This window comes from Sphaerodactylus townsendi, linkage group LG04 (assembly GCF_021028975.2).
Source record: "Sphaerodactylus townsendi isolate TG3544 linkage group LG04, MPM_Stown_v2.3, whole genome shotgun sequence".
Lineage (NCBI taxonomy): Eukaryota > Metazoa > Chordata > Lepidosauria > Squamata > Sphaerodactylidae > Sphaerodactylus > Sphaerodactylus townsendi.
This window is the reverse complement of record NC_059428.1, coordinates 51,196,331-51,223,856: the sequence shown is the minus strand read 5'-3', so window position 1 is coordinate 51,223,856 and position 27,526 is coordinate 51,196,331. Positions and strand designations below refer to the sequence as shown.

The window sequence follows — 27,526 nt, the reverse complement described above, 5'->3', positions numbered from 1 at the left end:
TGCTTCCAAACCAGCTGTATAAACTCTTGTCTTGTATTCTAATAACAATAAAATTGTGCTTAACTGCAAGACAATTTGCCCAACTCAATCTGCCTTTGTCATTTGTTCTTAAAAACCTGGCAACCCACCTAAGCCTTCAGCTGTCACTATGGGCATGAACAAATAAACTCCAATTCAGGCAGCTCTGACTCTTATCTAGCTGTTTCTTCTTTGTTCTTGGTGCTTTTGTAACTGAGTTTATATAACTGTTCATTTTATACATCCAAAGAAGAACGTCTTTAAGGTCTTCAACTTTTAAAATTCCTAAAAAGCTAGTTAAACTAATAAAAGACTTTTGTATATACTTCATAACAATATTTCTTTCAATTGTGACTAAGGATGGAAAAGATTTTTTTTTCTTTTGCAAATTGTATAATGTAACTTTGTATTGTGATTCACAAGGGGGTTTTATGGTAAAGGTGATACTGATAAAGCCTCTGGCAGCGATTGGCTCATTTGCCCAAATGCCACAGACAGCATGGCAATAGAACACATTACCATTGGTTGAGTAACTCTGATACTGGTTGACTAAGCAGAATTTGGGGGGCAGGGACGAAATTGGTATGAAAGGGCAGTGGGTCAGTGAGGGCATGTTGGAAGGTTGGACCACAAAAATGAGGGGCAGAAGAAAAATTCCAGAGGGCAGAGGATGAGAGGCAAAGAAAACCTGGGGAAAAGAACATTCAGGTAACAGAGATGGGGAACTGAGTTCTAGTGTTTTTCTGTTATATTTCTACTAGCAGTAAAGCCTGCTATAAGGTAAGAAATACAGCGGGCCTAGATGGGTGGGAGGTGAGGGCAGGCAGGGGGACTGGTTTTTTTCCGGCCTGTCTTTGGGGGATGGGCAGGGAGGGCTTGTTCATGGTCGGGATGGTCACTGTGGGTGGGTTGGAGGCTGGGTGAGCTTGCTGGGGATGGGCAGGAGGATGAGAGGGCTTGTGCAGCCATGAGGTGGAGGGAAGGCTTGCTGGGGATGGGCAGGAAGGTGTGTGCACCTCCGGGGCAGGGATGGAATGCCGGACGACTTCCTGCTCCCTTATTGGTGGAGAGTCAGTCGCTGAACATCCCATTCCTTAGTACTTCATTATTGATAAGATATTGGTTTTTTTCAGACCTGATTTGTGATATTAAAAAATATATATATATAATGCAATCACATGGTCCTTCAAATCACTGGTGAAGCTGTTCAGGAATGCTGAACCTTTATTTTTCTCTTGCCATTTTTCTTCCAACTTAAGTTGCCATTCTCTTCCACAAAGCCCCTATCCTCACATTCACATATTAATTGTTAATGTCCGGTTTTTGGATGAGGGGTAGAGCTATTAAATACTGTTTCTCACTTTGCAGCCCAACTCACTCTCATCACTATGTTATTATAGTGCTATTATGAAACTATGATAAAAAAATTAATGTAGTTGCCGGTAAGTCTCCCCTCGAAGGGAACAACACTTAATGAATCAGGAATAAAATGAAAACTGAAGGGAAGAGAAGAGAAGAGCCTTACTTGTGAATAATTCTGTGGTTGAATCTTGGGGACAGGCACTGATGGATTTTAATGGGGATTACAGTGCTATATCAAGTCCCAGGCAAAACCCTGCTTACCATTCAGCTGATTAATGGACAGGAATGGCTGAACAGTACAAAAATATCCCAAATATCTGGTTGTAGACATCTGGTTGTGTACATTAATCCCACAAGAGGGTGCTAGTTTCTCACATAAATACTGTTTATTTGGAATTGCAGTAGGAATTTCAGGATGTGCCCTGATTAATGTATGTACTTCACCTTGCTTTCATGTTTCTCCTCCACTGCCTTTTTAACAATCATTCTTATTTCCTACATTATGTATTGAATTTGGTTTCTGAGAAGTCCATTCACCTCACCTTCCTTTTATACGATTCCTCCAGTACCTTTTAACAATTATTATTTCTTACACTGTGAATTAAATTTGGTTCTGAGAAGCCCATTGCCCCTTTTAATCAGAGGCTGTAGGATGGATTTTATCAAATTATTAGTCTAGCATTCAGCCTATGTTTACAGTATAAACATAAAGATTTCAGTCTTTTTGAAGGTTTTATACTGAGTCGCCTTTGGTTTTATGATCATAGGTTGCAGACTCCTAATCTATGGGAGCCTGATCCAATATACAGTGGATCATATGTGGAGGTCTCCCACAGGCTCAGTGGAATCTCACAATGCACTATTGTCCTTGGACCTTCTCCAGCATGTGACATGGCAAAAGGTTTCACATGAATCAATCGTTGAGGCCCTTTGAGTCAATTGTTTTATTTCACAATAAATGTGCAATTATTACTCATTTGCTGAGGAAAATCCAAATGTCTTTCCCCTAGATAACATGCTTGCTCTACTAAAGTAACATTTTCCCAGCATTCAAACTATAATGTCTTCACACTGGGGAAACACTGTTTTTCCTGCTTCTCCATTGTTGGACATAGATCCATCTGTAAATGTCACAGGCACCTCTTGAATAGTATCTGTTCTTGTGTCATACTGCATTTTCCAGCACGGCATTTGACGGTAGCCAGTAAGGAGCAGACTGCTTTCAGCTGTAGTCAGTTTGCTGTTTGAACACAGAAGACTCAAAATGGACAAGATAGATACAGAGAGTTTGTTTGCAATCAAGATTTCCCTTTAGATCTTCCAAATCATTTTGTAAATAAACAATTCCTAGTTAAACACAGACATACCTTTTTGCTGCTGTTGTACTATTTCCACAATACCTGTGAGATCACTCATAGTTAATGATACACTCCATTCTTTCTACAGAATGTTGAATTCTACACACTCTGATAAAGGGGGGAAAAACAATTCAGAGTCACTTCACAGCATGCTGATTATGTTTACAACACAGCTATCATAGGGTTGCCAAGTCCTCCCTGGCCACTGGTGAGGGATAGGTGGCTATCACCACCACATAGTATGGAGGAAGGATGTTCTCTAAATCCATGCTACCAATGCTTGTATTTTCTTCCCAGCAAGAAATCACCTGGAATACATCTGATGCCCTAGCACAGTGCCCTCTAGGCACCCCTGCAACATACCACCTGAGTACTGTGGCCGTCTTCTACAGAAGCTTTTGGATGTGAGGACCTAGAAAAGATACTTCACAGTAATAATTAAACCAGTGCCACTGTATTGGTTGATAGGAAAAGACTACAAGAAACAGAATGCAAGAACAGTCTCTAAATGCCAATCAGGGTAAAACACTGCCTAATGCTTCCTGAGAATGGAAGGAAGACATGCTCTCTGGAGGCAAAGCCAGATGCCATTCCTCCTCTCACTCTGTGCCATGCTGGCAAATGACTGAATAAAGAATCTTTCTGTCTGACTCTGTGTTCATTCTGTCCAGAGATCCTTGAGCTGCTGTGTTTTGCATATTCTTCAAAGAGAGAGCGTGGCTTTGCGAGGCTTACAGTTCACTGTTTCGTTGTCATCTGAGTTCCCAGTGGTCTGGACACACAAAACACAACTGCACATTTAAAAGTTGTACAATTATTAGAAATACATGTGTATATGTTTATCAAAGAGGCCAAAATTAGTTCACAATAATTCAATAATATAAGTTCACCAAGTCAGTATTTATTCATTTTCTGTAAAGATGTGTACCCCAAATGTTCATGGTGGCTTAAAATCAGAAAATACAGAATAAAAACAAAGTCAAAGCCTATTCAGTTGCCATTGGACCCATGGGCACTGGTACAAGATGAAAAAAGTTATCCTGCCTTTCCCCCTAATTTAGGCTCTCAAGGCAGAAAACAATTAAAAGCATTAAACATCAACTTTTTTTAAAAAAAGTGCATGTATGCGTGACAAGTCACAGTTGACTTATGAAGACCCTGTATGGGGTTTTCAAGGCAAGACACTGGCAGAAGTGGTTTGCCATTGCCTTCCTTTGCATAGCAACCCTGGTATTCCTTGGTGGTCTTCCATTCAAATACTATTCCAGGCTGAGAACTGATGAGATTGGGCTAGCCTGAGCTATCCAGGTCAGGGCTTTTTTGAGTTAACCAATATTAAAAATGCAAATAGTTGTGATGTGATAAAAGAATAGAGTGGAAACAAAGATTCTCTAATAGTATCGCTTGTTTATTATACCCATAATGAACCCAAAATAATTAAATGTCCTGATACAACAAACTAAACATCTAGGGCTTCTTAAGTGCATGCCAACAGCTGAAATCAGGTCTGACCAGAGTCATCCAGAACAAGATGTTTAATATATGCCAGACTAAGGATGTTTTCTGTGGATGGGTAGATTTTTGCCTATTCCCTCCTCCCATAGCAGACCTCTAGGTCCCCCATCACATTATTCCAGGGGTCCTCTGTTTGCCAGAAGTTGGAATTCAAGCTGCAGTTCAAGTTGGCATAGAACTGTCCTGCAAGGACAGAAATCCCTTCCAGCTCTGGAAATTTCCTATGGATCCAAGCCAATGTCATGGCTTGCTAATATCTTAGCCAGGGCAGTGCCATATTTCATTTGGGGTCAATCCTACAGGGCAGCCTTGAGAATTGTTTGTGTTGAATCCAGCTTGTACCAGTCTGTCCCTTATCTCTCTTTGTAACGGATCCTGCAGCTGGAAGGCGGGGGGGGGGGGGGTTGGGTGTCTGATTCTCCCAAGTTCTCACTGTCTGAGGAATGTGTGTGAGTATGTGAGTATGCCTTCACATCCAAAGGAGCGGGGGGGGGGGGGGGAACATTTTTTACTGTGGGAGATACAATGCATTGCCTGCTTTAATGTATTTAGTTCTGACCAAAAAAGTCATCTGCTTTTCTATGTTTGTAATCAATAAATAAGAATTCCGCTTTCAAAGTACCAATTCATTTATTGAACAAGTCTGGGGGTGTGACAGTCAAAGGTTCCCACCATGCAACCATATCAATACGTGTTGATCCTTCTCCATCTTCAGAGTCCTTGACAAATGTACCATCTCCTTCCACCCAGGAGATCAGTCCAGGTCTGGGAATCACAAATGCTACATTACAGGAAGAAAAAATACACGGTATATACATGTATAAAACAGCAGTTAATCAGGAAGGGGGGTGAAGTGTAAGGGAATGCCAATTAAAACCAAACAAAATGTCACTGAGTGGTGGAAGACAATGATAGAGATTGTCTGATGAAACTTGCTGGGAAGGGAATTCCAAAGTTTTGATGTCATGACCAAGAAGGCCCACCTGAAATAGTGCCCTCAAAGATTATCATAATGGTTGGGTAACAGAGTTGCTAATCTTCAGGAGGGGTCTGGAAATCCTCTAAGATTATAACTCCAGATGACAGAAAATGACTGCTTTGGAGGCTGAACTCTACATCATGGTATCTTATTGTGGTCCCTCCTCAAACCCTACCTCCCCAAACCCACCCCAAATGTGCAGGAATTTTCCAAGCTAGAGTAAGCAGATCTATTAGGTAGGTACATACCGGAGTAGACAATCCTTAAAATATGCTGGTCTAAAACCATATAAGGTTTTAAAGGTCAATACCAGCACCTTGATTTGGGCCCAGAAGCACAGTGGTAGCTAGTGTAGATGAAACAATACTTAAAATATGCTGATACGTGATACGTTTACTATGTAGGGCTGCCAACCTCCAGGTGTAGCCTGGAGATCTGCTTTTATAACTGATCTGCAGATTACAGAGATCAGTTCCCCTGGAGAAAATAGCTGCTTTGGTACTTGGACTATATGGCATTGTACCATGCTTTGGTCCCTCCCCACCCTAAGCCCACACTGTCTAGGTTCCATGTCCAAATTTCCAGGTATTTCCTAATTCAGGTATTTTCTAACCAACTATCTATAGTTCCTCTGAATGGGCAGACTGGCTACTTAACTTATAAAGAATTTCCCTGGGAGCCATTGCTAAAGAGGACCATTGACAGTCAGAAACCAGCACAGCCAAACACCAGCAACTCTGCCATGGCCTCAAGGGCCATACATGGCCCAGTATCAACTCACCAGCTGCCTCCTCTTGCACAGCCCCAGTGTGTGGCAGGAGCCAATGTGTGAGTTAGCACCATCATTGGTGTTGATGATCAGGTCTGAAAGGAGGAGCGGTTTCCACACAGGCATTGGAGAGACCACTCAGCTTGGCTTGCATAAGGACCACTTTAATTTCCCTCTCAGTCTTGTCCCTTGGCAGCAGGCATTTGAGTGCAGTGTGTGAGTCCTTTTGTTATATATTATAGTCTAGACAATTCAGCTTCACTAACTGACCAGATAACATTTCTATAAAACTATAAAAGATACACATCTAAAACTATTGCAATGAAAATAAACCATAGAGAACAGTCTCTGAGCACCAAATATGTAGAATTCATAAGCCCAGTTCACATAAAAACATGTATCAAATCAGACAACAGAAGGGGTTACAACAGCTGCAGACTTCTGCCTGCACGTGAAATTCAGATCCTAAGAACAGCACTACTAGTTCCAAGGGAACTTTGGGTTTAGAATTCTCCAATAATCTCTTTCCACCCCATCCGCATGCTTCATAGCAATCCACTTTTAAAACGTGAACAGTCATATGGCACTAAGAAAATTCATTTCAATAGGAACTCTCTGGCTCTTTAACAAACCTCAACTGGGTCTTTGGTCTAGAAGAGGATTAGAAAATATGGCACACAAAGCAGATAAGCTGATACCTTCTTCCTGACATGTCAAGATTTGTTCAGTACAATGCATTGCTTTAATAGCTGCAGCTAAAGATCATGCAGGCTAAAAACTACAATAACCAGGAACCATTATCTGACATCCAACAACATGCAGAAATCTTAGTGGTGGTGGTTATAGTACTGGGCTTGGATCTGGGATTCCCAGTTTTGAATTCCTGTTTTGCCATGAACCTTGGGCCAGTCACACATTTTCAGTCTAACCCACCTCAGGGTTGCTGCTGTGATGATAAAATGGAGGAAAGCAGAATGATATTGTGAAGTTGAGTTGGATCCCCAGTAGGGAGAAAGGTGTGGTATTAAGAAAGCCTACATACATCCATAAACCACTATAATGCCATGAGGAAAAACTGGAGCAAAAGCCTGCCCTGAGAGCATTTTTAACTGTGGTTAAGCTTGCATTGGGGTCTGTCATCCCTGCTGGAGCTGCACACACTTTAGTTTAGTAAGAAAAAGGAGAGAAAGAAGATCTATGCTGACCATCTAAGTACACTTTGGGGCACCTACCACTGGCAAGAATTTCCACCGGATGGTCTACATCTTCTTTTTCTTCTTCAGGTTCTGGTGTTTACAAAGTAGTCTTGAATATAAAGACATAAATCCCATAAAGCAGTCGGGATATAGGTGTGACTGCTCAGCTTGGAAAGAAAGGAAGGTTTGAGGTAAGTATTTGTCTTTAGAACAATAACCCTTTCCAATCATGTTTTGGACGCTTCTCACATACCAAGAGAGTATCCTATATGCAATCCTCCTAACAAATATGGCCATCTTCTTGTGAACAGAGCAGCACATGGATCTTCAAGCTTTGGTACACACAAAGATATACCCATAGATATCAGTTTGCAATTGTTTATATGGAAGTTGGAAAAAATGCTTGTTGCCCTTGTCAAAAAAAATGGTGAATACACACACTGGGAATATTATGTTTAGTGCACTCTTCAGGTACACAAGGTAGGAATGCCAAAAACTAAAACTGAAAAGGGCTTGTTTCGGGTCCTGAGTTTGACAGAAGGAGTCCCCAACTGTACTATGAACCTCGGGCTGAACCTGACTCCACATTTTCACCATAATTTTTGTTCCCAGAAACTGGCTGACTCCCTCCAGGGAGGACTTCCGTAGGGACAGTTCCTGTTTCCCTGCCCTTCCAGCCACTTGCCTTCCTGAGCCTGATATGATTGTTTCTCTGGGCACAATGCAAACATGCCAGCAAGAAGCGGAAGCCTCTCATGCTTCAGCAATTTATTGAAAAGAAAGGGGTCTTGGACTTGGAAGCACTTGAGCCTGCGTGGTTTTCTTTTTCTGGTGTGGGATCCCAACCATGTAAAGGCAATTAATCTCTTGCAACAGGCCAGACATTTTTTGAATTATGGAAAGAGACATTTTCGTGGGAATGCTGTCAGCCGAAGAACTGACTTAAACTGCTGCAGTAGCATTTCCATGTTGCCCATAAATAGAGATACTGGCCACAGAATCAACAATCCTGCTGGAGAAAGTTCAGGAAGATGATTTGAACTTCCATGAGTTGTACTCCAGCATGGAGCCAGTTAACAATGATGCAGAGAAGTCATTGAGGTTAACAATAATTCTGGGAATAGAAAGTTGTAAACTAAAATCACTGCGTAACTAGGTAGTGGATCTGGATACAGTTTAATTAAAGGATCTCTAAAAGGTATGAGTATACTCAAGGTGAAAAATGATAATTCCCCACAAAAGTAATCCTGATTCCATGATGCATAATAAATGATGCATCTAGTTTCTATGGTTGAATCTGCTTTTTTGCTAGTCACAGAGAGATGCTATTAGCCCTCCAGTTACCGGAAATCCTGCTAAGCTTTGCTCAAATGATAGAGATTTTACTTGGTATTGCTCATATTTTATATTTGCAATGAAAACAGCTAGAATTTTCAGGTGCTACCTGGCTAGCAATATTGTGAGAACAGTCCTCCTAAGCAATTTTACTTGGAAGCAAGTCCTATCTTATTCAGTGGGGATTACTCCCCAGAAATTGTTCTTAGTCGTATATCCTGTCTCACCTAGTCAGGATGTGTGAGGCGTTTTAATGACTGTTGATGGTGCATGCCCTTCAGACTTCTGCTGGAATGCCATTTTAATCTGGTTGAACCTCTGAGTGTTCCCAGACTACACATTGATGACAGGGGCTATGCCAGCTGTAGAGCAAGTTTTTCTTAGCTCTCACCTCCCCACAAATTGGGGACCTTGAATTTGTCAGGCGGACAAGAAGGGTCTGAATTTTTGACTAACTAGTTCTGAGAAAATCCAGGATCAGCAATGTGGATGAGCCATTGTGCTCTTGGAAACAGCCTCCCCCTTCTCTTTGCTTTTCTTTTTGTTAGTCTTTTTTCTCTCTTATCTTTTGCTGTTTTTAATCTCTTATTTTGTAATAATAAGATGGTGCATGCCTATCCAGTAGTGGTGGTGGTGAGATGGGTCTTAGGAAAACACTGGGAACAGGTAGTAAGGGTCTTTAACAGTTCAGTGCAATCAGGATCTTTCACTCCCTTCAGTTGGGAAATATTCGTTTTTGTAAGGCCGTTTCCGCACGGCCATCGAGGCGCCTCCACACCGGCAAGAATTCTTCCGGCGTGGAGGTGGAGGCCGTTCGCATGCAAGCATGCGGACGGCCTCTGGAGAGGACGGCAGGCGGCTCCGCATGGAGCCGCCTCTTCCCCCCTCCCCGTCCCATTTACCTCTCGTGTCGCCGTCCTGCGGGCCTCCTCAGCCCCACCCACGCTGCCCTCCGACCTCCAGGGGTCGGAGGACAGCGAGGGAGGGACTTAGGAGGCCAGCAGGACGGCGACACAAGAGGTAAATGGGAAAGGGAAGGGGAAACAGCGTGTTCCCGGCGGTGCGGTTCGCACCGCACCGCCTGGAAGACGCTTTCCCCTCAACAACAACCCTTTAAAGGGTTGTTGTTTAGGGCGGCCTGACGCCGCCCTGGGGGAGGGGGAGCACAGTCAGCAGCGCCGCCTGTGCGAACGGCTGCCTGGGGGCGGCGTTTTTACCACCCCCAGGCCGTCGTTTTTGGCCAGTGCGGAAAGGGCCTATGTTAATGCTGGACCTTGGCCCTCTTGTCATATCCCAAGGGCAGGCTTCCCCACGGCCAGTGCAAACTGAAGAAGCAGCTCTGGGCATCTCACTGACTCCCAGCCGCCAACACTGGAGGAAGAGGAGACCTCATGCTCATGCTCCAATTCATGCTCCAATTCATGCTCAGCCATGTCCTACCTGGCCTTTGAAACATGCCAAGCATCTGCATGCTGTATTGATATGGATGCCAAGCCACTGCTGGGAAATTGATGAACAGAGCAGGGGGTAGAAGTGTGTGTGACATCATGACAGACTGAACTCCCAGATGTGATGTCAGCAATCTGGGTGATGTTCTGGCAGTCCTGCAAAACCTTTATCATGGAGTTTTCCAGAACATCCCCTGATCCACTGATAATCACATTTCAGTTTTCAGCCAGGTGTACAGTCCCACATCACTTGACCTCACCTCTGCCCCATTTATTTCTCCTGCCAGACTAGGGAGCAAGGGAGGGAAGTGAGCCTGACTGGTGGGAACCTATCCACCACCAGTGGGTAAGTATCATCTCCATGTGTTGCTTTTACAAGGCTAACAAGTAGAGGCTGCAGATAGAAAATCCCAGGACTAACCCTAACCCTCCAAGTTCTTCATATATTGTTTGAGCTGGTGGCTGGAAGCCTTGTTATGGTAAATGGCGTGTATGGATATCTTTCTTTTATGCTCTTTGGAAGAAAAAAATCCTTTCTTGGCAGTAGAGGAAAAAAGACAACAAATGGAGCTGAATATGAGCTGTAAAACAGAAAATCAACCCTGAAAAAGCTAGCTGGCAAAAGGATAGCGCCAGTACTTTCTTTTGCTGTCAAGTCACAGCTGATTTTTGGGGAACCTGGAGGGTTTTCAAGACAAGAGACTTTTGGAGGTAATTTCCTGTTGCTTGCCTCACATAGTGAACACCTTGGTGTTCCTTGGAAATCTCCTACCTAAATATTACTCAAGGCCAGAGCTGAGAGTCTGTGACTGGCCCAAGATCACCCAGCAAGTTTCCATGGACTGAGTAGGATTGTGAACCTGGGCCCAAGTCGGACACTTTAACCACTGCACCATGCTGGCTGTTGTGTAACACCAGCATAGTATTATAAAAAAAACCCCACAACTTTGTAGATACAACCACCCAAAACGCTTTTATTCTGATTATCTAGAAAAGGAAGCCAGCATGAACGGTTATTATTTTATCAGCAGGTTTATTGCCTAGTAGATCAGCATCAGGGGCTATGGGAACTTTTTATCCACATGGGACTCTCCAGATGGAGGCTTGTTGGTGGATCATAGAAGGCCTCAGGTTCAGTGCCTGACATGTTCAGCAAAAGCATATCACATAAAGGGAAATGCCTTTTTCCCGCCAGAGAGTAGCCAATACTGAGCCACACCAGTAAGCTGGCTAGGTATCAGTTTCATATGTTCCTAGGAAGAAAGACCACAACTGGAGTACATCAGGTGGAATAAAAGATGGATGCCCTAGAAAATCTCTTCATCAGCATTTTCGAGGGCTGCAAAAGCTGAAAATTAGTAACTCGAAGCACTCACAAGGGATTTCTCCACTACTAACTTCTCCCCCAAATACAAGCCTCCCTCCCTCCCTCCGTCCCTCCCTCCCTCCCTCCCTCCCACACACACACAAAACAAGATGACACTATTAGCATGTGTCATTTTTTAAAAAGAATATTAGGTGGACTGTGGTGGCTTAACAGAAAGTCTTTGCATGCCTTTCTGTTGCACTGTATCAAGCCCTGGATAAGACTTTTCCTCACATCCTCAGGAGGGTGTTGAATACTTTGTCCATGCCATCAGAAGAGGCAAGAGTGCAACAGTGCCAGTGACACTATGTGGAAAGTCTCTGGGAAGAACTAATCCACAAAGATCAACACGCTGCAGCTCAGTCGTTGTTATCACAAAAACTCTCATTCCAGTTCTCAAAGGACCAGTCACTTCTCAGGTGGTAGGCTAAAGGGAATAGAAGAGCTCTATAAATAACCCTCACCTCTTCCAGCATTTCTACCAACATTTTCACAGGAAAACGTCATATGATTTCAAGCTCTTAGTCTTTGCTGTCCTGGAGGTTGTGGGAAGGCAGCGGTAATTTCTCAATAAAAACATGTTGAGAGATATAAAAATATATAAATATAAAATAAAACACAGAGATATCAAGTCAACCCAACTTTTGCTTAACTCCTACTTTTAGATGTCTGCTTAGGGATAAGGCCAGCCAAACAAGTGTTCTGGTCTACCCATCTCAACTCCCCTCCCACCCTGCAACATGTATAGAGCTGCCACTCACTCTCCTTGCTTCCTGACAGGGAACAGAAAGATTGCATCTGCCCTCATAACCCTCACATACACACCATGGCAAAAAGATGCCACCCACCCCCTCCTCATTCCCTAAACAGCTGGGTGAGGCAATGTATAGTGGTGCCCACATTCTTCACACACACACCCCCCCGATCAGTGCAGAAAGTCACCTACCTCCTTAACCTCCCCAATCAGGTGTGATGGGAAGGTGCAGAGAAGGTAAGTTGCCCACACCCACCAACCCATCCGATAGTGGGATGGAAAAAGGGAGCAGGCTGCCTGCCAGCTGCCCACTGATGCCAGAGGTACTTCTTAGGATAGGACTCAGTGCTATGATCTGGCATCAGCAGGAGATAATAAAGATTTGGTTAGCACAGCTCCACCCCTGGTGTCCTATGAGATCAGCTAGGACGGGCGGCCCTTGCTCAGGGACAGAGATGCATCATGGCTTCTTAAATGTTCCTAGGCTAGAACTACAATAAACATCCAGCAAGAATGAGCTCCATGATGGTAATTATTAGAGAACACAGTTATGTGTTCTTGATTGTTGTTGTTGTTGTTTTTTTAAAAAACCATGTTACACAAGTGGCATCATAGTCACCAAAAATTCTGGCCTTGTCATCAAACTGTGGTCACAGCATATGACTAGAAGAGTTAAGCAGGCTATCAATCTGTTCTTTATACAAAGTGCCACCCTAAGTTATAATGTTGCCCATGCTGGCTTGAGAAAGTCTTGGAGATTTGAGGACAATGCCTGGGAAAGGAAGAGTTTAGGGGGGGGGGGGGTACTTGGTAGGGATGTGATTTCACTCTAGCACTTACATTTCTCCTGGATGCTATGGAATACCATACATTCCACTCTCCAAAGCTGCCATTTCTCACAAAAGAACTCATCTCTATAGTCTAGAGATGAGTTGTAATTCTAGAAGAGCACCAGGCCCCAAGTGGAGACTGGCAGCCCTACTAAGTGGAGGAACAGCCTTCTAAGCCCACGAACCTCTAAGCTTAGGGTGACATTGTAAATCTCTTAGACTGCCATCTAAAGGACTCTTCATAGTGAATCAAAAAGGATTTAGTTTTGAGTAGACCTGCTTAGGACTGAATAGTCCTTAGCAGGTAGAATCCTACTGTAGTCTATTCAATAGAAATCACTCCCATAAAAGTGTTCTTAGGATAGCACTGTTATTCATTTAGGAAATTGTGGGTTTTCTTCCAAGTCTCTTAAGTCAAATAGCTTGAACCATTATCTGAATAAATATGAATGTCCATTTTACAAGAAATGGAATGAAAACCAATAGCTGGCAATAATATAAGCTGGCAACTGAGAAGGAGGCGGGGGGATGTTCCATTTTACATCCCTGAAGAAAAGAATGATAAACACCTCAGGGTTCCCCAAAAACAAAAGGCTTTTTGTTACCATAAAGAACCATGAAGCAGGAAGCTGGGGAATTAACAAGGTCTTGGCAGAAGGCATCGCAGCTGAGATCTGTAAGGACTTGTTGAATCCCTGATGGCCAGACTGTGAACACAGCAGGCCTGGCCATGTGCTGGCTTATAGTGATAACATTGTATGCTGAGATTGGCACAGAGTCTTTGGAAAGCTTTTCATAGAGTCCCAATGCTTACAGCCCACAGCTCAGTTTCGCTATCAACCTCAAGAGTTCAAGTGCCCTGTGTTCCCATTGACTTCTCATAGCAATTTTGCACCACATCCCAAAAGGCTTATTGTGCATCATGCTTTGCTTTCTCCCTCCCACCAGGCTGCTTTAAGCCAGGTCTCCCTTTAAAAAGCACAAAAAGTTGCCAGAAAACATAAAGGCTTTTGGGAATTTATTGATAAAGACTGCCTATTCTTAAAATAAAGATTGCCTACTTTCTGCCAACATAACAAAATGAAGATTGCCTACATTCTGCCAACATGTGAAATTTGCCCACTAAGGCACTCTTAGCTCTTAGCTCCTTCCCATATCTTCTAACCTCTTATGGTGCTAAGTTGTGAGAACAGCAGCTCTTCCACTGAACCATGAAATATTAGTAAGCAAAAGAAACTACAAAAATACACCTATCTAAGCTCATCTTGATTCAATTTTCCAAACAAAAATCCCAAGGCAACCAAAGATGCCATCTGATGCAGAGTTACTCCAGTCTAAGTTATCTCATGTTGCCTTCAGTATATTATTCCCAATGGAGGTGAGATGTCATTCATGACACAGAAAACAACCCTCCCTTTTCTCTCTTTTGAGCAGGTGCCCTAGTGTTATTGTACAGTTGAATTGAAGTGGCAATTCAAAAATATCTCTGTCTCCATTTCTACTATTGAGACCAACTCAAAATGTAAGCCAAAACAACTCCTGGAGCAAGGACCATTACCTGAAGGAACAGAAACACATAACCCAACCCACCCCGACAAAGAACCACAATTTCTGCCCAAATTTAATCTGCAGTAATGCACAATTATTACTGCAGCAGTCCCCAATTACATACAGCAATTAATCCTAGTATGCTTTTCAGTCACTCCCAGCTTCAAAATAAAAAATCTACAAAGCTGATCCAATCAACCATTTATTATATCTCTGCTAATTATATCTCTGCCTCAATATTAAGATCCCAAGTTTTATAGGAAATTGACAATTGACCATGCTAATTTATGTGCCTGAGTATTCAGATTGCAAATTCTATGTAAAACTGACAACGCTGATCCAATCAACTATGCTTGTTTGTATCTCTGCCTCAGCATTATATTGCTAATTCAATATAACAAAGAGAAGTTTGTAAAAAGCCTTTTGAAAATGGAGGAAATGGAGGGGGATGACTGAAGGGGAGGTTGGACAACTACATGGGGTGTGGATAAGGGCAAGGCATTAGCACAGAATGGAAGTAAAAAAAACTACCGGAGGAAGCACCAATACCTGAAGGAACAGAAACACATAGCCCTCCCCACAAAGAACCACATTTACTGGCCAAATTACAGCTGCAGTAACACACAAGCAGTCCCTTGTCAATTTCCTCCTGCAAAAGCAACTTCCCTCCTAACTGTGGATACAGTGTATTGTTGTCTTAACATTACATGGCTAATTCAAGATGAGTTTGGCGAAACTCATAAATCAACTTGGCTTGTGTCTGTGCCCTAATGTTACATCACTCATGCAATATGACAAACAAAAAACCCTTTGGGGATGGGGAGGTATTTAATTAATTAATTAATTAACTAACTAACTAATAAATAAATAAATAAATAATTTCAAAAACACAGGACAAGGGAGAGGAGAAAATGGCTGAAGGGGTGGGTTGGGTGACTTCATGGGGCATAGATAATGGCCAAATGTTTGGTGGGGTAGAGAAATAAAGACAGTTCAACATGATGGCATGCCCAAGGGAAACTGGCTTAGAAATGGACGTCACAGTAAAAGTACTCAGAAAAACACAGGAAAAATGAAAGAAAGATGTTTCTGGAACCAAATAGAGGAAAAAACATGTAGAATTAAAAGACAAAAAGTGCAATTCAGTGGTGAGATACATTGTAAACAACTTGTAGAAAAAAGGGCCATTTCTGGACAAATACTGACCTGTAATCAGGACTTTTAATGTTCCATTTCTTGCCACTTTATCCTCCTGTTCCTTTCCTTTGCCTCTTCATGATTTCCATCTTGTTTTGGTGGTTTCCTATCATTTTCTCCAACTAAAGTCCCATTAAAAGTCTCCTTATGTCCCATTTCCATCTTCTTGACCCACCTGCTCCAATAAGCACCATTCCCTTGAATCTAGGCAGACAAGGCAGCATTCCTGACATTTCTGTTACATATTTTGTGCTCAGTAAAGTGAGGAGTCCCTTGCCCTATAATTTGCCCTGCAATGACAAAAGAATCTAAAATGCTTTTGGTCTTCTTTTTATGGCCAGACAGCTGAAGAGATCAGGAAACCTGTCAAATCCCTCCCCTACCCCTGGTGACCCACTGCTTGCCCTTTGACAAATACCTTGAGCCAGCTTTACCTTCAGACACACACACACACACACAGAGAGAGAGAGAGAGAGAGAGAGAGAGAGAGAGAGAGAGAGAGAGAGTAAATGTGCTGTCATATATCCCACTGGATGCAGGCAATTTGATATGCCACCTATATCTGGGAGAATGATTAGCAACTGAGCATAGTTGGAGCCATCCTTTCTGACAGCCTGGTGCATTTTTTGAATGGTAGGCAAAGGACAGAGGCTTAATGAATACTCTGATCTGTTACTGAAGATTGATTGGAATCCTTGTGCTTTCTATATAAATCCAGCCATTTATTTCCATCCACTCACCTCTCTCTCGGTTGACAGGGCTTTACAGACACATTACATCATATCATACCCATAGAGGGAGTTGGTTTTATGCTATATGTTTATACAACACAGACTGTATTGTAAGTTTGATATGGTTGGATATTTGCAGTAAGATTTCATGTATTGGGGATCAAAGTATCTTTTAATCTGATTTTTTCTATTATCTGTTAGAAGAAAATATTTTGGGTTTCTTAAAATGTGGCATCCTTTGCAACACTGCAATGTCTGAGATGGGGCATTCTAAAAGTCATCTGCAAAAGTCATCTGCCCAAAGTCATTTGGAAAGCAAGTAAAAGTTTTCAGATTAGCAAAAGGCTGTATGTGTGTGTTAAGTGCCATCAAATTGCTGCCAATGTTAAGAACTGTTTAACAGTAAAAAATAAATTGCAGAGGAAAACTATGGGATGTCCATTGCCAGAAGTTGTTATGAAAAGTCTGGAAAGGCACGGATGCATTCTGTCTAACTGTTAGGATTTGCAAGTGTCTGTCACAATCCAGATAACAAGGGGTTAACTGTGTGCATGTTAATTAGCTAGTGAGGTCAGTGTCTTGCTATCTATTCATTGATTAGTCATTGGGCAGTTAATCCGACATTGCTTAGGTGAGGCAGAGCATGTAGGTCAGAGGTTATAAAGTTAACTATCCTTCTTTGTCTCACACAGACAGACACACAGACTCACACATTCCATTCTCTTTTTCTTGTACCTGTAAGATGGATTCACCTTAAGAGGTGAATGCCTAGGCCACATGTGGGCTCACATGTGCCTAAGTTCTGCAACTAAGTTTATACTAGAATAGTAAGGATTTGTTATGTTTATTCCATGTGTACCCTACCCTGATTTAGTTAAGTAAAGTTTCTTTTTATAATCACAGCAAAAAGTCTCCTGGTCTTTCCTCTCACTCTGCTTATTACCCAAATAGGGAAACAATTCCCCAACACTAACAAGTTACACCAGTAGTTACATTAAGCAGAGTTACACCATTCTAAGTTCATTTAATTCAAGTGTGTTTAATTCTGCTTAGGACTGTACTATAAGGTAAACCCACTCTGTTCCTTGTCAAGTACAGAGTCTTCAGTTCCATTTCTTACATTCTCAGCAGACTTAGAAGATTCCACCAGGGACAAAATTTTTATCAGAGCTACAATGAGGTGAGCCAGCCATGAATGTGCTGAAAATCAAGAAGGTGCTGTTGATGAGGATTGAAGCTGATGTTACTTTTTTTTTTTTGCTTGTCACTTGTGTGCTGAGATTCTGCTGCAGCCTAATGTATACAGCTGCTTCAGTAGAAGTTCTAGCTTCATTTTCTAAGCTTATGTTCTTCCATAAAGTTTGGAGATTATTCTCTGGGAAGAGATTACAGCAGAATGAGATTTCATTTAGGTTTTCTTCTAGTAAAGACTCATGAGTAGAATGCATAGGCATATCTGAACAAAAGCTTCTTACACATTTTAATACAAAATAAGGAATGTAAGGAAGAAAACCAGGTATGCCTGAGACATCGAGGGTATGGGTATTTTGCACAGCTTCCTTAGAGTCAATTCCATTAGAATGCTTCCATGTGTAGCAGTCCAAAAACAGTTCTGTAGGAGATCCTTTGTTTTCCTCTCCATCTTGAATTACTAGAGATTTTTTAAATATTTCATTTGGTTTCCATGGCAAGATGGGGCTATGAAGAGAATTATGTAAAACACAATAGTAACTCCTGGTGTTGTAACATCCTTCCAGCCCCATTTATCTTATGACCATTCCTTATTGCATGGCTTTATTAGCTGCTTTTTTGCCGCATAAACTTTCACCATAATGGAAAAGATCCACATAGTCACGAGTCCAGTGCAAATTCAGAGTAGGTATGCACATTCAGAACTTTTCATTTGGAATGATTGTCTAACCCAGGGGTAGGCAACCTTTACCACCCAAAGAGCCATTTGGACCCGTTTTCCACGGCCCTGAAGATCTACCAAGCCGGAGAGGCAGCTCCACACAGAGCCACCTGTGGTTCGGTCCCTCCACTCACCTTTCCTTCCAGTGCTGGGAGGCGGAGGCACCAGGGAAACCCCCTCTGCCAGAAAGAGCAGGCAGCTGCCTTCTCTGTGGGGCAGAGGGGGATGGCGGGTGCGGGGATGGCAGAGGGGGGATGGCGGGTGCTCTGGAGGGACACACCCACACTACCCTCTGACCTCCAGGGGTCAGAGGGCAGCGTGGGCATGTCCCTCCAATCCTCCAGAGCAGTGCTGGAAGGAGAGGTGAGTGGAGGGGATGCGAAAAGCGGCGCCCTCACGCACGGAGCCACCTCCAGTTCGGCCCCTCCACTCACCTTTCCTTCCAGTGCTGCTCTGAAGGGCTAGAGCAGGGGTAGGGAACCTGTGGCTCTCCAGATGTTCAGGAACTACAATTCCCATCAGCCCCTACCAGCATGGCCAATTGGCCATGCTGACAGAGGCTGATGGGAATTGTAGTTCCTGAACATCTGGAGAGCCGCAGGTTCTCTACCCCTGGGCTAGAGGGACACGCCCATGCTACCCTCCGACCTCCAGACCACGTTGAGCCGCAGTATAAGGCTGAAAGAGCCGCATGCGGCTCCAGAGCCGAGGGTTGCAGACACCTGATCTAACCACATCTCATTCAGTAGTTGCTCCCAGTTTCAACAAAATTATTTGCCTCAAAAGCATTTCCACTTCTGCCAATCATTGCACCAATTTACTGACTTTGAGTTCAGAATGTTGTACGTATATGTCCTGTTTGAGTTATTCCATTAAAACCTAGCAATTACTTATGAAATAAACCTCGGGAGCTCTGGGGGTGGGGGGGACAGGACGGACATCTTGGTAGAATTAAAAAAACTTTACACCATAAGTGATTAGCATTCACTACAATCAACACACATGACAAATATTCACACAAGACATCACCTCAAACATGGGCCGTTTCCGCACGGCCAAAAAACAGTGCACAGCCAAAAAAAAGCACCCTAGGGACCGTAAAAATACCATCCCTGGGGTGCTGTTTGTAGCAGTACCATGCTCACCCCCCCCCCCAAACCACCACAAAAATGCCACTTTTGAAACACTTTTTTCAAAAGCGGTGTCTTCCTGCCAGGTGCCATGAGGGCGCCATTTTTGGCCCCTTTAGTGTTCCCATTCACCTACCTCTCCTCCCTGCGCAGCTCTGGATGGCTGGAGAGATATACCCATGGTGCCCTCTGACCCCAATTGGAAGGCAGTGTGGGTGTATCTCTCCAGCCATCCAGAGCTGCGCAGGGAGGAGAGGTAGGTGAATGGAACAACCCGCAGGCAGCTCCGTGTGGAGCTGCCTCTGTGGGTCGCAGCAGCCTCAGCGCTTCCTGCATGAGACCGTGCGAATAGTCTTGTGCGTCCACTGGAATGGTCTCATGTGTCCACTGGCAGTTTCTGTCACCGTGCAGAAACGATCATGGTGTGACAGATTTCTGGAAAACACTTCATCTGGGGGTACTGTTGTTTGGACAATTCAGTAAATACAGGGCAGGATGGGCAGGAAAGAGGAGCCCATTAGCCATTCTCAACCATTAATAGTCACTAGCCTCCAAAACTCTTTTCCCCTTGTGAGTGTTTAGAATGTGCCCTAAGCACTTTCCTAGAAGTCTCCCATATCCCAAGCCTACTATGGCCACTGTCAATATGCAGTCCTTAAAAGGTGGGGTGGGAAGACTAGGAATTGCAAGATCTTGCAGGTGGAAGAGCAGAGAGTACTTCAGCTGGGAGAAGGAGGGGGATTAGTAAACCCAGGGAAGTTACCTGGGAGTCTATGTTTCCCACGAATAGAACTTGACATCTTTGAATATCTCTTCAGGAATCTTTAGCTCCCCCTTTTCTTCACTAGCCATAGTCTTACCCAACTGACAGCCACAGCTTCTGCCTTACCAAGGGCTGTGACTCCTCTCTGAGGCTTGGGGTCTCCCTGTCCCTTTCCCCCACCTTCTAGCAGCTGCCTAATCAGGGAAACCAGTGCATGGAATGCAGAATGAGACATCTCTTCCAGGCAATTGAGCCTCTCCCATCTGCTGCCACCACGTGCTCTTCCTGATTGCTTACTAGACCTATATGACAATCATTAAGTGCTGTACCTTATGATTCTTGACAAATGTATTTTTCTTTTATGTACACTGAGAGCATATGCACCGGAGACAAATTCCTTGTGTGTCCAATCACACTTGGCCAATAAAGATTCTATTCTATTCTATTCTATTCTCCCCCAGTTCTGGGGACCTGCCCTCCTTATCCCCTAGATCCGACCCTGTGTGGTGGTGGGATCAGTGACTACCACCAGCTGTAGAGATTACAACTGGTTGCACTGACTGGTAGCCAGAGGCTAATCTATCCAAGGAATAAGTGGCCAGAGACTAATCTATCCAAAGGACCATTTTCTTGAGCTTATCATTGGAGACAACTAACAGGAAGCAACAGTCTTCCAAAGTAGATGGCAATAGGATCTACATAGGGTTGCCAACTTCTAGGTGGGTCCTGGAGATCTTACAGAATTACAACTGGTTTCTAGAATATAGAGATTGGTTGACCTGGGAAAATGGCTGTTTTAGAGGGTGGCATTGTATCCAAGTGAGATTCTCTTCTCTCAAATCCCACCGTCACCAAGCTCCACTTTTAAATCTTCAGGAATTTCCAAACCCAGAGATGGCAGCCCTATATCTAAATGTTTAATGTCTAAACTATAATGGAACATTCCCTTTTACACATAAGTGATTTGCACGTAAGAGACTTGCAATCCAAGGAGACTTTTAGACAAGTTACCTGAATTTGAAATGAATTGGCTATAGAGGAGGCCTGGGGTGACTGGCTCTGAAGGTAGATATTTGGAAACTGTTTCTGGCTCTGAAGGTAGATATTTGGAAACTGCTTTTCACCGGAACTGTTGTCCTGCTGCTAGAAACAATGAAACTAACAAAATTTAAAGGTTTGGAAAGCAAGCTATCTGCATCTTGAATGAAGAGTCTGGGAGGATACCATGCAAATCCCTGCCATGCTGTCATCAGCACTGATCATGAATGCAATATAACTGTTGATTTCATCCAAAATGTTTGCATATGAAAGAAAGTAATGATTCATCTTCAGCATTACATGGTGATCTCCTCAAATCAAAGAATGACTTGTTTGCTTCTGGAATTTAACATTCCTAACCTTGTAAAGACGAAGGATTGGATTCCTGAAAGCAATTGAGATTTTCTCAGAAACTGCAAACAATAGTGCTGTGCAAAAACTGAAATTGTAAACAGCAACACAAGATCATTCCAGCACCCTATGACAACACTTTCAATGTTAAGATGGAAATGTGGTGCACTGAGGCTTCGTTAATGGGGGAAAAAATCCATCAATCCTCCTCAAAGATCTTTCCAGCATCAAGATCAGCTGTTTACATTCCTAACCTTTATCATAGACGATAACATTTCCTTACTCAGCATTTAACTTAGGCATCCTGGCTACTTGAAAACCCATCACTTTGGCACATTGGTAGTTTATTGTATACGCTGAGATTGTGGAAAATTACTACTAAAATTTGAAATATAAATGAGTAAGACTTTAGGATGGCCATACCAAGTGCACATGCAAAAATGGCATTTTATAGCATTACAATTAAGCATCAATTAAATATTAAGTAGTGCAATATTAAACAAGGGTGAACAGTGGGGAAAGGGGGATTCAGGCAATCTGCTCTGTTTATCTCTTGGAGGGATTAGGTTCACTGCTTCTCAAAAAGATGTACAGCTAGTTCAGGCTGCCAGAAATGGTAGACTGCTAAACTTAGATGGAATCAATCCCCCAGCTGCTTCCCTCCCTCCCTCCACACACACACTCAAACATGGAAAGTCAGTTTGGTTCTATCTTGTTCAGGCAACGTTGCAAACAGGATTTGACCAAATGGCAAAGCAATAGTTTGTTGAGCTGCTTAAATTGATGTTATTCTTGTCAGCTTTCCAAATTTCTGTTGGGAACCATGAAGTGCAAAATGTCGTGCTGAGACTCAGAAGGCTGATGGAAACATTTTGCTGTGGATAGATTCACTGGATTTTTCTCGTCTGCATTCTTACCTTTTTTTAGCCCCAGAATAATTATGACGTGATCATGGCATGTATTAAGATGCTGGTCTTTAGACTTGAATCTCTACATTGTGTTCGGGAAAGGAGCTGTTCCCATCAACCTCTGGGCCCACAAATGCCATTTTTTTATTACAACCATGTGGACCTTTAGTAGCATCAACTCATAATATGAAGCCCAACACCAAATATAACTTCAAACAATGAAATAATATTTGGTTTTACATTCAAAGTCAATACAGACAGGATCTTGCCCATATCTTCACTATGCAGCCATGGATGCAATGGCAGTTGCAGTTTTAAAGGGACTTTGACAGCTTGGGAACATCCTCCCCTCCCACCCCCATAAATAAATTTTTAGATACTTTTACTTTAAGCAATTTTTCTTTCTCCAGTTCCAGGTTATTAAAACTGTTACCAATTGAATGCAGATGAAAGTGCAAGCATCACTCTTCTTTTTCAGTATGTGAAGCTTTTGCTGCTGAGACAGGGAGCTGAAAGAAACTGGCCGGGGGTGCGGGGCGGGGGGGGGGCATAGTTCCTGCATCCTATTGTCTTACAATGTATAGTTATTGCTAATCTAGTGCAAGACCAGCAAACAAAGATGTTTAGATAGGCAAAACAGTCACTTAATGTCTGGGCAGGATATTTATTAGAAAGGCCATTCTTTATTGCTTTCCTTATTATATAGCAATCATCATGCCCTGCCGTGGGAACCCCCAATAGGTCTGGTCTGGTGTTAAAATTTATCTTATCAGCAAGGCAAATGTAAAATGTCTCTCTTAGATATGGGAACAAAAGGATGAAGCCAGATGAGATGACAGATCTGCATAGGGAGCTCTGAAGCATTTTTATTTATTTTAAATAGTCAACATGTAAGCCATTGATTTGGATTGGGACCACTGCCTGAATGGGACCTTTATTTATTTTAACATTTTAATCCAATTTATAAATCCAGCCAAATCTGTCAAAATTAAAAACTATATATTAATGTTACAATTTAAAGCATTAGCAGCTACTTTCTATATCCTTCAAAAACATAATCCCAGACTAATCCATCTGAAAAGGGCAATTTTACACAGCCTGCAGAATTGGACAACAGTAAGTACCCTTCGGATTTTTTGTGGTCAACTATTCAAAAGAGCTGAACCTGCTGCTTTAAATGGTAGACAGACAAAAGAGAAGATTCCAATAGAAGGGGGGGGGGTTCTGAAATGACTTGAAGAGACATTTATAACAACAGTTTCTTTGGCCCTGGGGTCATTTCAGGTCACAAAATGAGAGAAGGGGCCTGAACCCACTGTAGTACTACTATAAGTTAGAAGCTAATTGCTCAGCATGACATCCCCCTCTTAATTTTTTTTAATTTTGAGGTATTTATAGTTAGCCTTTCTGTCTCAAACTCAAGGTGAATTACACAAATGAATTAGTAGCAGCATCTATGAGACATGGCATGGTCTATGTTCAGATGGAGATCATCAACTGATGCCATGAACACTGTCTCTATCACATAGCCTCGTCTGAAACCAGACTTAAAAGTGGCCAGATCACATGACTTAAAAATTAAAGCTGTTTGTTTGTTTGTTTAAATGGTCATTTAGACCAAAATGGTCATTTAGACCAAAAAAGAGATATAAATAGTCAAATGTTATGCAAATAACATAATATAATATTTTAAAAATCTAAACCAAAGAAGCTTAAAATGCATATCAGCAGTCATGGATAAAACTTTACATAGGAAATCCCAATTTAAAAGGTCTACAATAAATACTATAAAAGCATTGATTTATACCACCCTGCTATACTATTATGAATCCTATTGTTTCAGGCATAGGGTTTATTTTTGAACCCCTTTCATGATTGATTGATTTCCATCTACAATATTTCATCAAAGACATTCCTACTTACCTGAGGAACATGGATTTCATTTTGAAATATGAAGGCATGGTCATTCCTTTAGAGACAAGCCTGGTGTCCACGGATGTTTCAACTCAATATATCAATGAGAAGGCAAGATTTGTGGCTGATATTATTTGAGATTACGTCCGACTAATAACTCTCCAACTAGATTTCTGTTACAGCTGCTTGAGATTATACTTGACCATCGTTGTTGTTTTTTTAGGTTGTGTGATCAACTCTACAAGCAAATATACAAAAATTTCTATGGAGTCATGAATGGCTCCTAATTTAACAAATTGTTCGTGTGCAGGAGAATTATATCAATAATTTAGTTGAAAATCAGGTTATTAAAAAATCATGCAATAGTTCTGAAGGACTTCCCTAGCCAAAAATCCCTTCAGTTCCATGTCAAGATGGGAAGACCATTTGGCACAACAGACAGTTTGATCAGTGGGTATAATCTGGGTTAAATGCTCAACCACAAGATGACTCCACCTAGCTAGAAGATGGATCTGGAGTAGATATGATAAAATGTGGATTTTTAAATTTAATAAAGAACCCTCTAGCAACATATAATCTATTGTGCTGGCTCTTGACCCTACCATTAAAGAGTATTCTCCTGGGTGATCTTATCTGAGTCAATTAGAACAGACAAATTTAATTTATAGGCCAATATAGCTAATCAGAACCCAGCATAGTTCGAACACTGGTCCTAAGGATATGTGAAATAAGAATACAATTCTCACCCTCCACTCGGCCAATAGAAGAAAGATTATGTTTAGAGTTCAATATGTGATCATCTGGACCCAGGCAAGCATTGAAATATCCCATTACTAGAACCTTAACTTCCAAGAATTTCAAGGTAACTGACTGAATATACTATGGATGTAGTGTTCTTTTTTCTTCTTTGAGGCGGGAGATAAACATTGGTAATTAGGAAATTCCCCACCTCCCTGTGCATCAAAACAGGCATGACCAGCTTGGGGAGGGGAGGCAATGCCAGGCAGATGAAGTGTAGTTTAGTAGATACTAGGATGCCTACCCTACCCTTTAATCTCCCTGGCACCCACCCTGGGGTTGCCTCCAGTTTCTAAGAGGATCAGTCATTCAGCTCTAGGTCAACCATTGTCCAGGTCTCTTGCAATGCTATAATTTCAAAGGGCTGGAGAAAAAAAAAAGGAATATCATAACTTCCATGTAAGACATGAAACCAACCTGCCATGTTCCAGGATAGAATAGCAAGGGAGTTGGGAGAGCTTTGTCTGCCAAGAACTTTGCATTGTCAGGCTGCAGGGCTCTCCACAGTGTGGTCTGTAATAGATCCTGTCTGTGAAGGTCTACCTTCTCGGTCATGTTGAACAGCACTGATGATGATGCTTATGTTGGAATCTTACACGAGTCACAAGATGGAAGGATGGATTCAAAAAGTTGACGCATATTGCTTAAAACTCCACATAGGTGTCTTAATTCCTCTGGTGTATTCAAGCCCTTAGATGAACTAAACAAAGAAGCCAATTCAATATCATCTTCATTGTTTTCTGGAGAAAAGACCAGGGTTTCTTGAGACCTAGCACTGCATGCAGATGTAACAGTCTCCTCATAGGCATCGCAATGCACTTTAATCTTCTGCTTTTCAAGTACCGGTGAACCAAAGGCTTTGAGGGGTTCCACCAAATTGATCAGATTATCCATGGCGGATTCTATCCCAAGCACATGTCTGCTGTGTCTGTTTGATGATGATTAATGGAGCAAATGAATTTCTTTTGCTCAGACCAACAGTTGTCTGAGATAATATTGTACATGCTTCGTCAGACTGTGGCATGAGAAGTTTCATGCCTTTCTCTGTAAAAACTCTGACAGGGCAAATATGGAATGAAGCAAGAAACTTTTTCAATCTCAGAAGCATAAGGTGGGTAGTGAGCTGTCTAAAGGACAAAATAATCCTTCACCCCCAAGAGAGTTAGGAAACGTCTCAACTACAATTAGATCCACACAAAAAGGTATCACATGAAGCAGAAGATGAGGGCCTGTTCTGCACAGGCCAAGAAACACGGGCCAATGACAATAAAAGAAGCCATTGTGGGGGGGACTTCGCATGGATCCTGCCCCTAAAGTGAGTCTGCCCAGTGTTATTCTACCCAAACGGGGTGGTGTGTTTTTTTTAGAATCACACTATTTTATATTATCATTATTATTATTGTTATTATTGTTGTTATTGTTGTTGTTGTTGTTATTGTTGTTGTTGTTGTTGTTATTTATTGGGTTTATAGACCGCCCTCCCCCGGAGGGCTCAGGGCGGTGAACAACATGTAGATAGAGCACAATATCGGTTAAAATACAATAAATATAAATTAATACGGCTCTAATAAAATAAACCCAACCCCATTAAAATGCAGCATTAGTTAAATTAAATTAAGTTAACTCAAAATGGCACCTGCTATCAGTTCCCTCAAATAGACCCCAAACAGGAAGGGGCGGTAGGATCCACATGATGTTCTAAGCAAAGAAGGAGGAGGGAGGGGGCCCCTATCAACGGCTAGTCTCCCCAAAAGCCCGGTGGAACAGCTCGGTCTTGCAGGCCCTGCGGAACTCAACAAGATCCCGCAGGGCCCGGACAGCTGGTGGGAGAGCGTTCCACCAGGCAGGGGGCAGAGCTGTAAAGGCTCTGGCCTGGGTGGAGGCCAGCCATATCATCGAGGGGCCAGGGATCACCAGTAAATTGGCCTCTGCTGAGCGCAGAGACCAATTCGAGACATATGGGGTAAGATGGTCCCGCAGGTACGGAGGTCCCAGGCCGCGTAAGGCCTTAAAGGTTAGCACCAACACCTTGAAAATGATTCGGTATTCAATTGGTAACCAGTGCAAGCGGCGAAGCACAGGTGTAATATGTTCTCGTATGGCACCCTCTGTGAGCATACGAGCCGCTGCATTCTGGACCATTTTCAGTCAGACGCAAGGGAAGGCCCGCATAGAGCGAGTTGCAATAGTCCAGCCTGGAGGTGACCGTTGCATGGACCACAGTGGCCAGGTTGGCTTGGGAGAAGAAGGGGGCCAGCCGTCGGGCCTGACGAAGATGGTAAAACGCGACCCGGGTTATATGGGCC

The 27,526-nt window shown here is 42.7% G+C and overlaps 1 protein-coding gene across 1 annotated transcript in view; it reads right to left on the bottom strand.

The window, feature by feature from the left end:
- The window catches only part of GJA8 (gap junction protein alpha 8), a 29,424-nt gene extending 13,506 nt beyond the window's left edge, over positions 1-15,918 (bottom strand). The window contains exon 1 of the mRNA XM_048495204.1: positions 15,685-15,918. The gene's annotated coding sequence lies outside the window, so the exon portion shown is untranslated. The remainder of the gene's footprint in view (positions 1-15,684) is intronic.
- Between the last annotated feature and the right edge of the window lie 11,608 nt (positions 15,919-27,526).